We start from the raw sequence: 19,137 nt of genomic DNA, 5'->3' as shown, positions 1-19,137 counted from the left end.
TTCTGGAAGATAGGGACACATGGAAGGTATGCACATCTACACACACACACACACACACACACACACACACACACACACCCTATACCTATCTCTCTACCCGATTTCTGTTCAGGTTACTTGGGAGCAATGTTTACTGGACTGCACTGCCGATGACTATTACAATGGCAACAAGGGACAGATTTGACAGAAAACTATGTGCAGGAGCTGTTATGTGATGGTTTCATTCTCTCCGTAAGGACAGCATGGTTGGGTTTATCCCCATTGCTTCACATTCAGAGAGTTTAAATAAAGGGGGGGGAGGGAGGATAAAAATAATTCACTATTATCTCAGTAACATGGTCCTGTTAACTGGGGCACCAAATCTAGTGATCTGGTCTTAAATTAATAGCAGGGAACCAAAAATGTGGGACATTAATAATCCTCTTTATATATTAGGGTCATGGATAGCCTTTTCTCAGTGTCTCCAAAGTTTTATGCAAAGCAGCGAAAAACTTCAGTTGTATTTTTTAAGCTTCCTCCACTTTGAATTTTAAATAGTTTGTAAGCTGGTGATTTGCTAATATGAAAAAGAAATGAACTATAACACTAATAGATTGAAAACAGGGGCTTCTGAGTGAACTCCACATGTGAATATGCTGTTGGCTATTGCTACAACGCTTAGAATCTTGGGCTGCAATCCTCTACCTGTTTACCTGGTTGTAAGCCCGGTTCTTGAACGTGTGTGAGAAATGGTTTTACACTGTATTTCTACTTACTTTGGCACCTTCTTGAGTTCTTTTCCTGCTGTTTACAAGGAAAAACATCTGAACAAGGCTTAAGGCACCTAGTTATTTGAAAATGTGTCATTCTTTGGAAAAGGGAGCAAACTGTATTTCCCCACGAGCTGTATGATTCCGGCCTTGGGTTGGGTGGTGGACCCAAACCCTGAACAGATGTGCTTGGAAGGGAGGGGCCACCAAGTAGCACTTACTACTTCTTGGGAATTTTGCTTGGGATCACTGCACAAGTAACTAGTCCTGAGAATGACAATTGTTCCATCAGGGTTAATATGAAGTAGGCCACTTCTCCAAAGCTCTTCTGCTATTAACAGTGGTGTGACAGCTAGAAGTACACCAAGTGCAGGTTTCCCATTCTCAATAAGCAAAAAAGTATTGCATATCTTTTTGTTCACCTGTAAAAGTTGAAATAACCTCTGCGAGAGACAAAACAGGAATCATTGTGACATTTACCATGCAGAATCCTGAGGAGAATGCAGCTCTTGGTACAAAGGAACGCAGTAAGCACTATTAATCGGGAGAACAGAATTGTCACTTTCCAATACAGAGCTCATTTGCAGAACTTAATTAAGTTACGTACAAATTGTAAATAGCGCTAAGGCTGATTTTTTAAGAAACTACCAATGTAAACAAAAAAATCCCAGTTCAGGTTGGTTTAGAACTGGCCAGGTGGTTCCTAACAACATCTTAATTTCATGCAATCTGTTCCAGTGCCAAATGGTCCAATGTTATATTTATAGGATCAAACACCACACTCGAAAAAGTCCTCATCGTTCTCAAAGCTGAAGTATACTGTGTGTAAAGAATATGAGCAGTAAAATGGGATATTTTTTCCCTTATGAGAAAGTGTTCTCTTGTAATCTTTGCCGATCTGAGAAATGTAACAAGTACATGAAAATTACAAGCTGCTATCAAAATTACTGAGACTAAAACTGCCATTTTATCCTGCATTAGACCCATTTTACCATTGTTAGAGGAATACATCTCAGCAATTTTAAAATTATTTGAGTCATGACAGAAAGACTCATAACTGCAATATTTATCTTTCAATTTCAGATTAGGATGTTCCTTAAGGCTTGGAAAGATGACACATGATGGTGTTTTTTTGTAGGTACTGCAGAAAAGTTTCACTAGTAAGTAATGTATCGAGATTGGAGCTACTGATGATGTAGGATTTAATTTTATCTGTTTTGCATTCATAGTATAATAAATAAAAAAAGACTTTAGCTGTTGCTGAAGAGCTGTGCCAGCTACTAACAGAAATTCAATTTATAGTTGCATATTTTTTAACAGTGAGCTTTAGAATGCATTTGATTAAATTCTGCTTTCCCGTGGACTTAATGAGAATTTTAATTCTCCAGAGATTTTCAGCAGACCCAATGGTAAAATGAGACTATCGAGTCTCAGCAAGTGCAAGTAACTGACTTCTTTGAACATAAATAAAATCCATAAGTGTGCCTGCATATATTACAATATTGCTGTGATACATATTGGCAGAACAATAAATAGCACAAAGATTTACAATCCATTCACTCTTCCCCTTTCTCAGTATAGGAAAAAACTCTATTGTGTATACTCTCCAGAGAGCCAACATGGCTCCCCCCCCCCCCCAGGAATCCATTATTAACAGAGTGGATTAGGTGAATTAGTTGGTTAAAAATATGCAAAAATCATAGAAGTTACTGCCAATGGCCTATCAAATGAGCTATCTCGGGTGCATGTTGTCAAGACTGTTTATCTTGGATTAGTATACCCTTGAATGTGATTTAATCATCATTAGCCATCTTTTGTTCACACAATCTGAGCAATTAAAGTGTGCAAGGAGGCTGATCCTTTCTTGCAAATTCTTTTCATGTATGTCAATTAAAGGATTTTCATATTCCTAGGTTAATCATGGTATTTTGCCAGTGTTGTAGCATTGATTGATGATATTTTGGCATTCTACCAATTTAGGATTCAAATATCTACCTGAGTTCAGTGATTAACTCCGTTTGGTGCACCTGGCCTCGATTGCATCTCAAGTAATTGCCCCCTGCACCCTCAGCTGTACGCAGCTCCAATTTCTCCTCACCACTAAGACACAACAGACATGTTGGTTAACAATTGCTGTGCAAGTGCATGCTGCAATTAGGGTTTCCACCTTTTCCCCCTTATATGAGGAAAGCTTATCTCCATCTCCTTATTCTGCAGTTGTCAAAGGCAGAGAGAGCCACACAAGAAGAGCATAGGCAATCGTGTACAGTTTATGATTGCCAGAAGTAAAAAAAGGAGAGCCTGATTGTGACAGGGTGATCTTTGTTGTTGACTGACATGTGATTTGAACTCTCATTTAGCATGGTGGACCACCACAAAACAGAAAACATGATAAAACCCAGGAGTGCCTGTCTTCTAGCTCCTTTGCTAATTTCCCATAATAAGATAAATCCTTTAGACCAGTCTGCCCCAACCGTTGGTCCTCAGATGTTGGACCGCACACACCACCATCCCTGGCCACTGGCCACGTTAGCTAGATGGGAGTCGGAGTCAAACAGCATCTGGCCACCTGCCAGGAGTGAACTAGCAATAAATCATATGGAGTAAGTGAAGTTAACTCTTTATTAGAAGAAACAGGATCTGCTTGGGAGTGCCAGGCCTAATGAACACAGCAACTCTTCTTCAAGAGGTCTTGCCTCTGTGAGGCAAGTTGTGGAGACCGCCTTCCTACAGCTACCTAAATCTCCTCCTCTAATGGGTTTTCCCCAGCGCAATCAGAGACTACATCATCGTGTCTGCCTTTGCTCTTACCACTTCATACCTCTCCTGGTCCTGGGAGACCAGAAGAGTGGGGAGCTTGTTGCAGCAGGAAGGCGGAGACACCCTTGCTTCTTCACTAGCTTGACTCATCTCTGCTTCTTGGCCTCCATTCTCTTCTGCTTCCACTTCTGATCTCTGCCACAGATTCTCCCTGCTCACTAAACCCTGTTGCCTCTGGTAAGATTCACCTTTTGTTGTGTGGGCAGGGCGGTCCCTCCCCTTACCTGGCCGATCCCCTGGCAACGCCTCCCAGGCGGGATTGGGCGATTGGCTGAGGTAGGCGGAGACCTCCAGATATTCAGCCTGGGGAGGGTGAAGCCAGCCTGAACTACTGGGAGCTGCACTGGGATCTGGGGGGCTGTGCATGACCACGCAAAAGGCCCCCCCATTTCATGGGGTGAGCGGTCATTCCCTCTAAAACTCATTGTCATCCTACCACCAGTCCCTGGGCTCTTGAGTCTTCTTCTCTTCAGCATTCCCCAGCTGGTGCCTCCCACCATTCTTCTGCCCAGCCGGTCCATGACACCACCCAATGTAACCATGTCAGCAAGTTGCCTCAAGCAAGCTCACTTAGTATGGCTCTACACATCATATCCGCCATCCGTGGCATATTTCTCACCCCCCAGCCATGCCGTCTATTAAAACTAATTGTGTGATCTAATATCGTCATGCATAGAGTTTCAGCTGCAGCAGAAAATTAGTGTATAATTTTGTTCCAATAAACAGTGCTTCAGGATCCATCTTCACATGGCTTTAATCAGAAATGTATCAAGCCAGTTCCAAATGGGAGGGCTTTTCCTAAGTGTGCATTTTTAGTTCCTGCAAGAGATTAAAAATAACTTTCCCAAGCAATAAATTGAGCAAGACAGTAACAGGACTACAATCATAGTGAATTCTAGGCAATGAAATATTAATGCTACAATGTTAAGCTGAGGGAAATCATACAAAATCATTTTGCAGAGCTCTGTAAATCAGATTAACTAACATTTTAACTACATTTTAATGGTCAGTGTTTTCACCCACTGTCCTGCTCATGTCTATGTGTACGTTTCTTATTAGGAGCATGGGCTGACAGATTTTCCACCTAAATACATAACAGCTTCCGGAATCAGAGAAAATGAGAGTATATACAGCCATAACTGACTAAAACAAGGAGTCATGTGGAGAACAATGCAAGAGAGCTGCTCTGCTCACATTGGAGTTTTTTGCAGAAATAGATTTATTTATTTCTAAGGTGACAGCATTTCCCAGTGGAAGTGAAGTGAAATAAAAACAGGTGGGAGGGAAGGGATGTTGGCATTACAGTTAGTGCTTGATCTTTGCATGCCCCAAGGACCTACTCCAAGCGTGGGGAATCTTTGGTTTTCCAATGTACTATAGTTCCCATCACCTTTGGCCATTAGCCATGCTGACTGGGGCTGAGGGGAGTTGTAGCTTCTCAACCTGGCCAAAACTATCCAGCGGAAGGGCTTTACTTCAGGCAAGGAAATACACCAAAGTCAGACCCAGTTTAAAATTTCTGTATGCCGTGGCTTAATATAGGCTGTATGAAAGCTTGCTTGGTAAACAGGGAATGTATTTATAGATTTGTTATATTTTTATCTCTTCCTTTCCCCAAAGCATCCATAGTAGCATAGACTGCCCCCCCCCCCCCCATTTATCTTTACAACAGACTTGTTAGGCTGAGATATGGAGATCAGCCCCAGTTAACCTTCAGAGAGCCTTATGGCCTAGCAGGGATTTGAACACAGGTCTCCCCAGTGAAACTCCAAAATGTCTGCGCAGCTCAATTTTGTAGAGCTGGGTCAAATCAAATGTTAACAGGACAAAACATAGTTGTAACTGAAATACAAATTATGAACCTTAACGTTGACGCTGCTCAATGTGCACTTTGGAACTTTAACTTTGCCTACTAATCAATCCGGATAGGGTATCTAGAGTATAAACAGTGTCTGTGAATGATATTGTCTTTTTACATATGTGATTACATGTGTGGTTTTATGATTGCAAGCCACTTGGTGGTCATGTTTTTGTTAGGAAGCAGATGTACATATGGCATATTTAAGAAATGTTACGTTTATTGAAGGCCTGACCTAATTGGGTGCTTCTTCATAATTATAATGGAGCAGTAGTGACATCTCAAAGAAACCACATGGGGTTAGTTGTTGCTGTTGTTTCTGCACAACATTTAATGGCATAACTACAATATTGACTCAACACCTGCATTGTCTGACTTACACATCCCCTTTATATTGACAGACAACCAGTGCCGTTATTTAAGCCCTGGGTTTAAATGCTTCATGCTTCTGGTCTCAGTTTGTAACCTCACAGCTGTATTCTGATCTAAGTGACATTTCTGGGCACTCTTCAGTTTTTGCTCAATGTGTGAAGCATGCATGTTTTTATAACATATGTAAATATAGTTATGATTGGGCTCATAGTTGGCAGGAATTGCCAACATGTGAGCTCCTCATCTCTCTAATGGATTCCTAAACTTTGCAAGGAGAACTCTTATCATTTGTAGATGTTAGATTATCTACAAATAGTCTGGTTATTCTGCTTGATTGGTGGTGGAGGGTTGCTCTAAGCAAGTCTAGTCTGTCTTTTGGTCCCTTCCAAATCTATAATTCCCTGAAAACAATTCTTTATTCAGTATGTGTCTAGTGCTGCCTCCAAAAGGACTTGTGCAGATTTTGATGGAGCAATTTTAGCATAATCAATCTTAATGGGCACAAGCTACATCCAGAAATATATTATAATAGGAAAGTGTCATCTCACTTTCAAAGTTATAAAACTTCCTCATGCAGTTTCAATTACCCAAGATCCTGCTCTGCTCATACTTAGTTAAAAGTGACACTAATAGCAGCACCGTAAATTAATCCAGTTGGGAAATCTGAGTTTGAATTACAGAAAAGCTGTGTCGTACATAAATCTTTGTCTTCAATGCCATTGTCTTCAATGTTCTATATAATGGTGAATTTGGGGGTTTGTGAAAATGGAATGTAGAGTGTATCTCAGCTGCAAGTGTCACCTTTCAGGAAACTATGTTAGCTGGCAGTGCTTTAAAAATAAAACAATTTTATGAATAAGTGGACAAATTATGACCTTGTCCTCCAGAATGCCTTCACTGGGCCAATCCTATGGTCCTGAGCCCCAGAGGCAGTGATGCTTGTTGCTGGATTTGGCTTGCAGGTTACCTTACCATGTTGCCTTCTCCCAGTGTGTTACATACTTTGAAAGGCTCCTAAATCCTGACCGAGTGAGCAGGCAGAGAGCCTGCCAACTCTGGTCACACACTCCAGCAGCCGACGTGTGTGTGCATGTTCCACTCTGCTCACACAACGTGTTTGAGTAGGCAGCAAGCAGGTGTCAGGTGAAGCAGTGAGCAAAGCAAGTGTTGGGAGGATAGAGAGCTGTGTGTGCCATGGGGCCTGCTCTGCACCACTGAAGCTGCAGCTACCTTGCTGCCTTCAGGTGTTGGGGAGGGCACTGTCCTGCTGCACATGTTAAAATAGGATCCAGCTGCCAATCCAGTTGCCTTCTATATGTAGAATGTGGTGGTGGCAGGGGGTACTGACTATCCTTCACTTCAGGCAGCAAAAAGCCTTGCCCATTTCTGCCTGCAGCAGTGGGGCAGAAGAGACCCGCCCCCCTCCAAATATCTGGTTAGGTTGGCCTGACAGAACACACATTTCTGAAAGGCTGAGAAACAGGTGGGTAGATCTTGATGCATGGCACCTCATACTAAGAGATGAGAGCCTGAATCCCATGTGAGGGCACTTTGGATTTGAGTATCTTGAACCACGGAGCCTCATGCTGCAAGTCAATTTGCTGTTGAAACTTAGGAGAATTTTACAAGTAATTGACACATGTGTTTGTGTGTGTGTGTATGTAAGAGAAAGTTTCAGAAACACAAGCTTTTTTTGCGCCTAAAATAAGCTCTTTGTATCTCGCTGTAGATATTGTGTAAATTTGAAATGCCTATAAGAAAAAAGAGCAGTTGCACAAAACTTGGTGGGGAGAGGCCTGTTAAAAAAGCTCTGCTCCGGATGCATTTCAAGAGCAAACAGTTCCCTCAAATTGTGTGTAATAAATAAACCAAACATCCGAAGGACACACAGTGTGCTTGCTTGTTCCTGCTCTAGAGTGCTTGGCACTTTCAGAAAATGCTTGCTCAGTGTTTGCCTTTGAATAATGAAACAAAAACCTGATGGTCAGCAAAGTGAAGTCATTAAGAATAAATCAGCTCTGTTTCCATCCAGAAACAGCTTAACGTTACACTTTGCAGTACACCATTGCACCCGTTCTCAGCTCTCATATTGATTCCCCCCCACCCCTCCACAGCAGTGAACATACAGAATCAGCAGGCTCTCTCCTGCACTCAGCCACATTAAAAAAACCAAACAAAGAAGCCCTCCACAACTCCCCCATCTCCTGGCTTCCGGTATGTGTACGTGCAGCTATGACACCTGGTCCTGACCAATGCATAAACATGCACAAGGAAGGCAGGAGCTTGCTGATTCTGCATGTTCACTGTGGGGAAGATAAAATCAGCAGGGAGCAATGACCCGCATCCTTTCTGCAATGCACAGTTGTACAGAATCCCAGTAGAGATTAAAAAAAAAAAAATCTCGATTTTTTTTTTTTTTTTTGCCAAGTACACATTGAAACTGGAAGGTCTGAATCCATCTCTGAAATTAAAAACAACCTCTCCATATTTTAAAATTAGCTGAAGTCGGAGAAAAGCATCTGTTTCCCAGAAAAATGCTGCTTTGGCTTTTTAGATTGATATATTTTGTGGCATTTCTGAGAAAATTCCTATGTAGATTCTGCAGTGCCTAATTTCCATTCAGTCTAATTTTGTTTGCCATGACTGAAGACTAGTGGTAATTCCATTTGCATTTGAGATTTCTGATAGACATAATCCATTAGGGTTTCAAATGTTTGAAAAGAGTCTTTACTTTCACACCTCTCAGCCAGCAGTGTTTTAACAGCAAATGACAATTCCTCTATCACTCCTTTAATTAGACACTCCAAAAAGTGAGGAATAGCAGTAATGAATGTGAAAGTCCCACTATTAATAACTCAGCAACTAGCTGTATATTTAGACACTTTTAAATCTTACTAAGTTAAAGATCAGTAACAAGTGCTTTTCACAGCCAATGGTTTCTTCAGATTCCCAAGTAAGCTGGCAGCCTGGTATCTATAAGTGTTATGCTGACACAAATGCCTTTTAGAACTTTGCTAGTTCATAAACTCCAGATTAATATGCATTCTAGGGACTCAGCTACATTGGTAAAGAAAAAGTGCTTGATATGTCTTGTTTATGCATTCTAACACTGTGACACCAGATGGTGCTTTGGAGTTCCGTTTTTGCTAACCCGATTTCTCATACAAAGTTTGCAACGCGTTTAACTGGAATGCTTCTTTGATGTGTCTAGATCCACCCTAGGTTACAGATGGAGCTCAAAAATTTAGAGCTCTTTCCTGCAATACTCTGAAAATTTTGCCCTTTAAAAAGTAAATCACCATACATATACTCAAATCTGCAACCAGATTATTTGACTAGTCATTTCAAATCAAGGAACCAAATTCATCCTTCCTTTGGTCTCTTTTCCCCCCGTGTTCCAGACCTATGAATCTGTGTGATTTATCTGCTCTGCTTCAGTCAAAAAGCACATCTATCTCTGTTTCTAAGCACTGTGTGGAATTGTTCCTCCTACACAACATTTTCAACAACTCATCCTTCCTACAATTCCCTGCCTCCTCCTCACTATTTCTTCATTCCTTCTCCATTGATTCTCCCATTTGGTTCCTGCTTCAAAATTCAAATGTCTATGTTTGTCTCATTTTATTGATCTATGGGGTGATCTGGGCCCTTGCTCCTCAGGTACCTTCCTCCAAGCTTTCCAGGTATGTGTTTCCACACATTTCTGCATCCTGCCTGTGTCCCCACATTTTCCCCTACAATGAATTGCCAGTCTTCTGCGTCCAGTTTTGCCAGCCAAACTGATATACATTGTTTGCTTCATAATTTCCAAAGGAACTGGAAATTCCTTCCTTCATAGAATCTGTTCTGCTTGCTGATGTTCTGTGATGGAACCTTTCCCCTTAGCAGTTAAAATGTTTGTGAACATTTCGGGACACCAGAAATTCAGAGACTGGCTGGATGGGTTTTACATGGGACAAGCAGCTTTGAGCCAATTATGCAGAAGATTAATTGTGTATCATAAAGAATTATGATGCAGCTGTGGATAAGAGGCAGGATCCTCCTGCTGCCATCAGTAGCTCAACATTATAGTGTGCTCCTGGCAACATATACGATGCTGGAGGACAAAGGATTACCGTGAACAATTAATTAAGGGAAAAAAGACTGGATGGGTTAAGCAAATGAACTGTTCCATAATATTAATTCTCAGAGTCAGGGAAGCATAGTGCCCTCCCCAAATAGAATGCATTTCCAATATATTTCAAGATTCTTTCAAGGCCCATGCATCAGACAATATGGTTCAGTATGAATCTTCTAAGTTTAAGGTGGAAAACATTTGTCATGTAAAAAAGAAGCTCACAGTGTTGTAAACATGCTGTGAGATCTCTCTTTAGCATTAATATCCATCTCTAGCAACCCAGAGAATCAAACAAACTTGCCATTGGCACTCCTCACTCACTCTTTTACCCAGTTGCTGCTACTGGTATCACCCTCCATCTGGGTAGCAGGGCACCCGTCAGCTGAATGCCTCTGACTGCAGGAGGCTGCACTACTCCCATCTTTGTCCCCTAATTGCTTTATTTCCCAGCTGGATGAGGAGGTGGACAGCAGTAGGAGATGGGTGGGGCAAAAATGACATAGTATTTGACTGGCTGATACACTAGACAGGTTTGGGGGAGTCCTTTGTCAATATGTCCTCAGTAGGTCCCTTTCTTGTTTGTCACAGTGACAACTGCTCATTTGTTTGTCCTCTCCCAAAGGGCCCAATTTGCACCAGCATTCAAAGGGCAAGGCAAGTAGAAGCTGCTTCTCCTTGATGTCACTGTTGCTCCCTCCCTCAGAGAAAGGCTGACAAACTGGCTGCAGTATCAGGGGCAGCAGTCCAGAAGTTGGCTGCCCTGCTGTGGACTGGGCCTCGGTAGGTGCCCAATGATTCTGACCTCTGATAGCAGCACAGATGCTCGAGGCAAAGCTGGCAGTGTGTTCACAGCACAACAAGCTCTCCTTTTTTTGTATTTCAATTGTCTTCTGATACTTCTCTATGCATAAAAAATGTTTCAGCAGCAGCAGCTTGCTGGATGAGGTGGAACTACTATGCTAACTTCCTGGCAGGTGGGTTACTTACCAGGAGAGCAGGGAGACATCAGGCAATGCAGAGAGGCCACCGTGGTGCAAATGTGGCAGCAGAGGCAATCAGACACTCCTTGCACTGAGCCAACCTCCCCACCACCTCTCCCTTTCAGCAGGCAACAAGGACCCACCTGCTTAGAGGTTACCATACTGGCCCTACATCACCGCTCCACCCTCAGGAAGCTATGTCTGGCATCAGGTAACAACTTGAAGGAGCCAATGCTCCACCAGTTTGAAGACAACTTTTGTGATCTCCATCAGTTTGAGGACAATGAACTTCATTGTCAGTGCACAATGTCAGGTTCTTATTGACTTGTGTATCCTAGTTTGATTTCTCTGTCTATTTATTTTACAAGATTTATCTACCACTTGATTGTAATAAGACCTTGGGGTGGCTCACAAAAAGGGGGGGGCAATAAAAATTTCAGTAAAAGTAATTCTTTACAACATTTGAAGCATAACAGTGTATGTCCTAGTACCCCACACTGGCAGCTGTTGCTTTGACCATAACTTTAGAATCAGTCATTTGGTTGTTTTATCATGTCCGCTTGAAAATATACTGGAACTCTCTAACCTTTGAACTAACAGCACTCTTCCGACATGCTTGATACTTGAATGGCAATGTTCATGCCACACCATTGTGATTAAACCAACTGAAGGGTGTCATAAGGTTTTGATACTAAGAATAGGCTCTAGCTGCTCTCAGTAAATTTCACTATCCTTTTTTTTTTTTTTAATAACAACTTCAGAATAGTTTGACTGAAGCTAAAGGGACTACCCAAGTAAGGAATCCACTCATCCTGGGAATGCTCTCATTTGGTAGAGCACGATACTCTTCAGGGTCTTTGGTTCAAGCCCCACACTGGATGAAAGATTCCTGTATTGCAGGGGTTGGATTATAATCCTTGTGGCCCCTTCCAACTCGACAAATCTATGATTCTATGAATGCCCATAAGATTATGTTGTCCCATATAGGCTTAGCTTTCATGTCTCACAGTGCTTCTTGAATGTGGGTCCCCAGTTGCCATTGCACTACAACCCCCACCATCCCTAGCTAGCAGGACCAGTGGCAGGGATGATGTCCAACAACAGCTGGGGACCCGTGTGAGAAACACTGCCAGCCTTCCCCCAGAAATAATCCTGCAAAAGCTCTTCACATTTGATACTTTGGTTCTATCACTTGTGCTATGCATGTATCCTCTACTGTGTGACCTAGTAAACATATTTTTCTTTTTCCAATTGTATATCGTGTGTACCTGCATGAGTTCCACTGCAGTCCTGTGTAGTGTGTACACATTGCGTAAACATGGAGGAAAAGCAGCAAGAAATCTTCTCATGTGTTACAAGATAGTTCACACAGTGAACCTGCTAACTTTTGAATATGTGAAGAGGCTCTGCGATTATTCTAGGGCAATGGACTTGTTGACGTCAATCTTCATTTGCTTAAGTGGCTTAGTTTGAGATGGATACTATTCTTCTTCATAATGGTGCTGGAGAGCTAGTACTATTTCAACAGCTCCAATCTCTCAGCACTAGCTAAATCAGCACAATGGCCCTGTATAGAGGCCAACTTAGAGTAAGAACTCATCAATACTTGTCCCATGCCTAGAAAGCATGGGTCCAAGTGGTTTTCTGCTTGACCCACAGTTTCTAGGCACAGGTCTGAGTGATTTTTCCCTTGCCTGTTCCTTTGCCATGGAGAACCCACTCTTTAGTGCTAAATTGGAGCAAATGTGAATCTGGAAAAAACCTGTATTACTGTTTGCTCCTATTGAGTGTTAAAGAGCAGTTTTCCCTGGGCGGAAGCAGTGGGACAAGAGGAAGTGTGGATGAGCCCTTAGCAGATATTTTTGACCAGAGTGGAAGGACAGAAGGCTGTTGAGTTGAAAACTAGGTCTAAGACTTTAAGATTCTTTAAGAATCTAGTGAGAAAACACAGTACACATTTATTGAGTTTTTTAAATTGCACCTCCTATTTCCACTCAAGGCAGTTTACAATATGCAATTTAAATCCCATATATAAGCCAGAGAACACAGATGATGTTAAGAGTATAGGAGGAATAGAGAAGCATTAGTTAATCCTACATGGAAAAAGGTTTATGCATTTGCTTACTATTTTTGTGAGGTGTTCTGTTTATTGCTGCTTTGCATTTATTTTGAAGCTGTCTTAAATAGTCACCCACACCATTCATTTTTGAAACTAAAACAGGTGAGATCATGAAGTGTTTAGAATTATGCCTGTCTTGGGATATCTAAGAAATTAAACCATATTTCCATACATACTTTCAAACTGGCTACAACTTGTATTAGAATCTAAAATTTTTGAAACACATAATTTCATTTTATGATGTCCTTTTGCTAAGCTTATAAAAACATACACATACATACACATGCATAACCCCCATAATCTTATTTATAATAATGTTAGAGAAGTAATCTTTAGCTGGAATTCTGTTTATACCTCAAAAATTTCCCCTTTAATATTTTTCCACCCCCTCATCTGTCCGCATTCCTAATCAAACAGTTGCTTGACTATATTTATTTCCTGTGCAGTCAGAGCAAATATAAGTCCAGGATGATTTGGCATTGTGCAAGAAACTGAACTGTCTGATTCTGATTAATGATGCTATCCATCTCAGAAGATAGTAATTCTCTCCTTCAGAGCTTAAGGGGGTGGGGGTGGGGAATGAGAAAACCATAGAATTCATACTTCACTGTTTTTCTGGGGCATTTTTAGCATTTCATAAGCTGCCGGACTGTCACTGTGACTGTGCCTTTTGTGCTAGAATACTTGGTGGCCATCCCCCAATGTTACTCCGGTCACCAAGAGCAATGAAGAAGAAACAATTCCAGACAACCGTAAGCAAGTCTCAAAATGTCTACGAAACTCTTAGAACAGCGAGAGGCCGTCTAACTGCATGCCACATAAATACCTATTATTGTTCCTTCTTGCCTGCTCTATTATTGTTCCATACTGTCTGCTTGGATTGGCAGAAGCTCTCCAAGGTCTCAAGCAGGGGTCTTTCCCAGCCTTCCTACCAGAGATTGTGGAAACTGTATAAAGTCTTAGGCTACTGAATCTGGAACTCAGGGCAGGGGGGGGGGGGAAACCCATGTACTCTACCATTCGGCTTCAACCCTTCCTGGATCTGATTGCAATTTCCCCCCTAAAGAAAAGATTGCTGACATGTCCAAGCCAAACCACATGACACACAGCCCATAGATTCAGTCTGTGTGGGCTATCTGCCTCTCCTCCTGATAGGAGCAGGAACGCATCGTCATATCCACACAATTTGAAAACAGTGACCCTGGCCACCTCTGTTGCCAATTCTGGTTATTCATAGTATTATAGAGTTAGGAGAGATATTGGGAGATCATCTGTTGCTTGAATATCTTCATCTGAGAACTTACCACCTCACAAAGCTGTTTGTCCCACTCCTTTAACAGTAGTCACTGCCAAAGGTTTCTTTTAAACAGCTTTAAACAAGGTGTTGGACACTTGGGCCCTCCAAATGCTGCTGAACTACAACTCCCATCAGTCTCAGCAAGCATGGCCAACATCAGGGGAGAGCTGTATTTCAGTGACATCTGGTGGGCCAAAGGTTCCCCATGTCAACTTTAAACAATCTGAGTCTCATGTACCCTAGGGATTGCCCTTTTCCATCTGGCCATTCCTCAATGTTACTTCGGTCACCTAACCTTTAAAATATGGGAAGAGGGCAGCAAATAAAAAGGGGCAGGTTGGCAGGGACTTGAGATATGGACTTCTCTATTGTTCCGCCACTATGCAAAACAGATTACCTGCTGAGATCTGTGAAAGTTATTGCCTGTTATTTGTAAAGCATTTCAGTTTAGGCATGCTGTTAAACTCAGTTTTAATTAACATGTTTGATTTGGGGTAGCTTCAGATTTATTATTTTTTTGGTATGTTGGGAGTTAAGTTTTTCCCCCCTTTTAAAGAAATTAGTTGAGTTAAAAATGCTACAGACTCTGTCCATGTTGTCAGCTCTGGGCTGCTCACCACTGTTGTTGTTTAGGCTCTCTCCCCCATCCATGCTTCAGTTTGTGGTGTATGTGGACATGTATTTGCAGGTACTAGTCACACTTCCCATCATTTATCTCAAATGCAGAAAAGCAAAAGTAAAAGTACATGGCAAAGTCTAGGAATATTCGAGACAGAATCCTATGTTCTTTAACCAGTCTAAAAGGCATGTTCAGGGATGATAACAGAATCAAAATAACTAAATCAGTTCTAATGGAAGTGTCTTCGCAGAAGACAAATATTTCTAAAGCAGGTGTTTTTACAGCAACCTTCTTAAAAATGTGGAGAATAGAACTCTTAGGCTCCACAAGAAATTTTAATTGTTCTGAGCTTGTAGCCTTACCTATTGCACTGTGGAGGCTACTAGTCTGGCTGGATGTTTTCATGTTTGTGTCTGTGGAGCACAGCAGTTGTCTCTGTGTTGCTCTAAGACTTTTATGATAGTGGTTATTTTAATTCATTTGGTTTGCTACGCTGTGGCTAAAAATGAGGTGTGGCATGCATAGGAAACTAAAATGAAGGTGGATTGCTGGAAATAGTCACCTTTTTTCGCAGTCAGGGGACAAGATCAAAACAGAAAGGATGAAGAAAAGCAGGCCTGCTGTTCCCTGTCTCTCTGTCATCTTTGGGACTGTTGGCTACCACTATTGGCAAGCAGTGATTGAGGTTTAGCTCTGAAATGCATTGACTTATAGTTCCACTGTTTTCTGGTCCAAACCGGCAGAGTAAGGAGTTGCATTTCTTCGAGGAAGCCTATCTCACTTGGGAAACAATTGCCCTTGAGAAAAATAAAAGCTAAACTTAAAAGCTTCACCCCCAGTGCTTGTGTAACCATAGAACCCTGAAGCCAGTGTAGTTTTGCACTGCTTTATATTTAACTTCCCTAAGCGCCTAAAACTAAATGGAGCAAGTTCATGGCTGGCACATCACATTGAATTACCTGTTTGGTTTATCTGGTCAAAAGAGCAGCAGAAATCCCTCTACACCATTTGAAGGAATCTGTCAGCATTTCCGTTATGAAAAGTCCTGCCTCTCCTGTGCTTTTAATTACGCTGAAAGAATTTGCATCTGCATATAAATGCAGTTTAATATATAGCACAAGAACATTTTATTTCTAATAATGAAAAGGAACAGTTTTGCAAGCTCAAACTTATGCTTGTTGCAACCACATTCATTTGAATGCCCAGGGGGTGAGGGGTGGAAACTCAAAACACTTGGATAATCTATGGTTCTTCTCTCTCTCAGGAGGACCACTGAAAATGAGAATTCATTAAAACGTTGGCAAATATTTAAAATTCCCATTGACTAGCTCTGAGGGAGAGCTGCAGTAAAGACTGTCTAGGGGGGCAAAAGAATCTTTCAAACTAGTTTAAAAATCAGCAGAGTAGTAACCATACAACTGTAAGATGTATGTACATCCAGTATTATTTACATCAATGCTTACATTACTGAAACAGAATGTGAACTCAGCAGAGGTTAGTGTATCTTTATTAACATTTATGAGCAGTCCATGGTGCAGTGCCATGGGCTGGTGTGGTTGGGCACAGGTTGAGACCCAGGTTCCTGACTGAGGGCCAGCACAAGAACCCTGTCCAGGGTCTGATCCTTTACAACATGGCTGCCTGCGTTCTGGTCCAGAGGAGGCAAATGAGTGACCAACAGAGCAAGCAAGGCACGTGTTGCTAGGGATGATGGGAGTTGTAGTCCAAAACATCAGGAGGGCACCAGATTGGCAAAGGCTGAACTACACCATGCCTTCCTATCACCATTATTCATATAACTTGTCTTGGCCTTAGGAATACAATGAAGACACTTTTTTGATACCTGTGCAAATGTTCCTAGACCAAGGTCATCTCCAATGATCAGCCAACTGTTGCTGAGCAGGAGGCATTTCAGGTACCACCAAACAGCTGATTGGTGGTACCTGCAAACGCAGCCAAGTGGCACTTTTATGCTTCCCCATACTGGCAATTAAGTGTGGCTGGGCCAAAATTGTCTGACAGGATCAATTAAGCCTGTGGGTCAGAGATGCTTTAAAATAAACATCCACAATTAAAACGTACAACAAACAATTCCATTAAAACAGTATAATAATCAAAACAGTTAATTAAAGCAGTTTCAAGTCATGAGATCAGTAGAATGGAGTTACAAGAGCCCCTGCTTAAGGGTGTGTTGGATTTTTTAACTTTTCAAATTCCGAAAATGAGGACTGCTAAAAAGTTGTAACATGATTTGGGAATCCGAAACATATATTGGTTGATATAATTTACTTTTGCTTGTAAAATTGCATAGAAATCATTAAAAATGATTTCCAGGTAATTGCTGTTATATTATGTATATTAATATTTGTTGTTATTGTTCAGCATTACCTGAGGTTTTCATAAGGTAAAATTAAACTTCTTTGCTTGTCTCAAAGCAGTTTATGTGCTTTTTTATCCAATGTAGACTTACCAAGATAAATGTCCAATCACAAAAAAAGCAAATGTGACTTCATCACACCCAGAAACATATTTTGAAGACCGCCTCACTGAAATTTGCAAAAAAAGGTCCCACCCTTTAAAATAACACACCCTACCTGCAAGAACTAAATTGCCCTCCCCCACTATTGCTGTTAATCCGACCTTGGCAAGGCAGGGCGGGGGGGGGGGGAGGAAAGTATTGGAGGCAGGTTGAGGGCAATTTCCCCTTGCAAACTGAGCCCATCCAAGGGCAGTCTGAGCAGCAATACCCATATTTCTCCTATTACCTGTACTTATGCAGCCAAAATGGTACTCTCCATGCAAAATAGGAAACAAGCAGGCCTGGGGAGACCACAATGTTTGCAGACCTGCAGATCTAGGAGGGAATTCCACCAAATAGTGCAAACTGGACTGATCATACCAAATGGGCAAAGAATGCAGACTGTTTGGAAGGAACAGAAAATGGAGTGGGTGGAAATATTCAGAAGCACCCTGCCTTCTACTGTGGAATCAGGGTTAGTAGCCATTGGTAGCGCTATGCTCCATCCATTTGTCTAATCCTCTTGTAAAGCCATCCAAGTTGGTGACCATTATGCCCCTAGTTTAACTACGCATTGTGTGGAAGTACTTTCTTTTGCCTGTACAGTCTCCCAACATTCAGCTTCATTGGCGGTCTATGAATTCTAGTGTTGTAACAGATGGAGACAAGCATTCTCTCCATCTACTTTCCCTATACCATATATAATTTATACTTTTACCATCTCTTACTTGCGTTTTCTCTGAACTTAAAAGCTCTAAAGACTGCTAACAGTCCCATTTAGTGGCATAGTGTGGGATGGGCCGTGGGGGCTGTGGCCCCGGGTAGAAAATCGGGGGGGGGGGGAGGCATGAACCAGGCACACCCTTGAGACCCTCTCACACCCTGCTGGCAGCAGGGGCTGGAGAGCACAGAGGGTGAAGATCACCCTCTGCGTGTCCTTCCATGCCTGGCACACCCAGCTGCCGCGCCTGGCTGCAACTCGAGTGTGGCTGTGGTGTGCCCGGCTGAGGCTCCTCCTTCCCTGGGGGCGGAGAGCGCCTGCCACCCACTCTCCTGGACTGGGGCACTCCTGCACAGGTGCCACAGCAAGCTCCTCCTCCCAACCCAGGCACTATTTAGATATGCTCCGCCACTGGTCCCAATGAGCATTCTGGCAGCCCTTTTCTGACCCCTTTCCAACCCTACAATATCCTTTTTGAGGTGAGGTGACAAGAACTGTTCATATAGTATTCCAAATGCAGTCACACCATAGATTTGCATAATTGCACTATATTGGCGGCCTTATTTTCAACTCTTTTCCTAATGGTCCCTAGCACAGAATTTTGCTTTTCCACAGCTGCCACACATGGAGCAACATCTTCATGGAGCTATCCACTACGACTCCAAGTTGTTGTTCCTAGTCAGTCACCACCAGTTCAGACCCCATGAATGTAGATGTGAAATTAAGTTTACATTTAATTGCACTTGCCATTTTACTGCCCAGTTTGGAGAAGCCCATTTGGAGCTCTTCACAAACTCTTGTTTAAGCCACCCTGAACATTTTATGAAAAAGTTAAAAATCACAGGTCTTAATACTTACCTTGGAAGAATCCCCTTTCTACATCCTTGTTGGAAGAATTGTCCATTCATTCCTATTCCCCGCTTCCTGTTTACTTAACCGGTTCCTGATCCACAAGATGACCTCTCCT

The 19,137-nt window shown here is 42.1% G+C and overlaps 1 long non-coding RNA gene across 4 annotated transcripts in view; it reads left to right on the top strand.

Annotated features, from left to right (window-relative positions):
• Positions 1-19,137, top strand: part of LOC310846293 — an 89,905-nt gene that overhangs the window by 65,249 nt on the left and 5,519 nt on the right. The window contains exon 3 of one of the 4 annotated variants that reach the window (XR_014565226.1): positions 1,833-1,909. The exons of the other annotated variants lie outside the window; for them this stretch is intronic. This is a non-coding gene — a long non-coding RNA (uncharacterized lncRNA). The remainder of the gene's footprint in view (positions 1-1,832; positions 1,910-19,137) is intronic. 4 annotated transcript variants of the gene reach the window in all.

Source organism: Podarcis gaigeae (genome assembly GCF_964106915.1).
Source record: "Podarcis gaigeae genome assembly, chromosome: 6".
In the NCBI taxonomy this organism is placed as follows: Eukaryota; Metazoa; Chordata; class Lepidosauria; order Squamata; family Lacertidae; genus Podarcis; species Podarcis gaigeae.
This window is presented reverse-complemented; position numbering and strand designations above follow the sequence as displayed.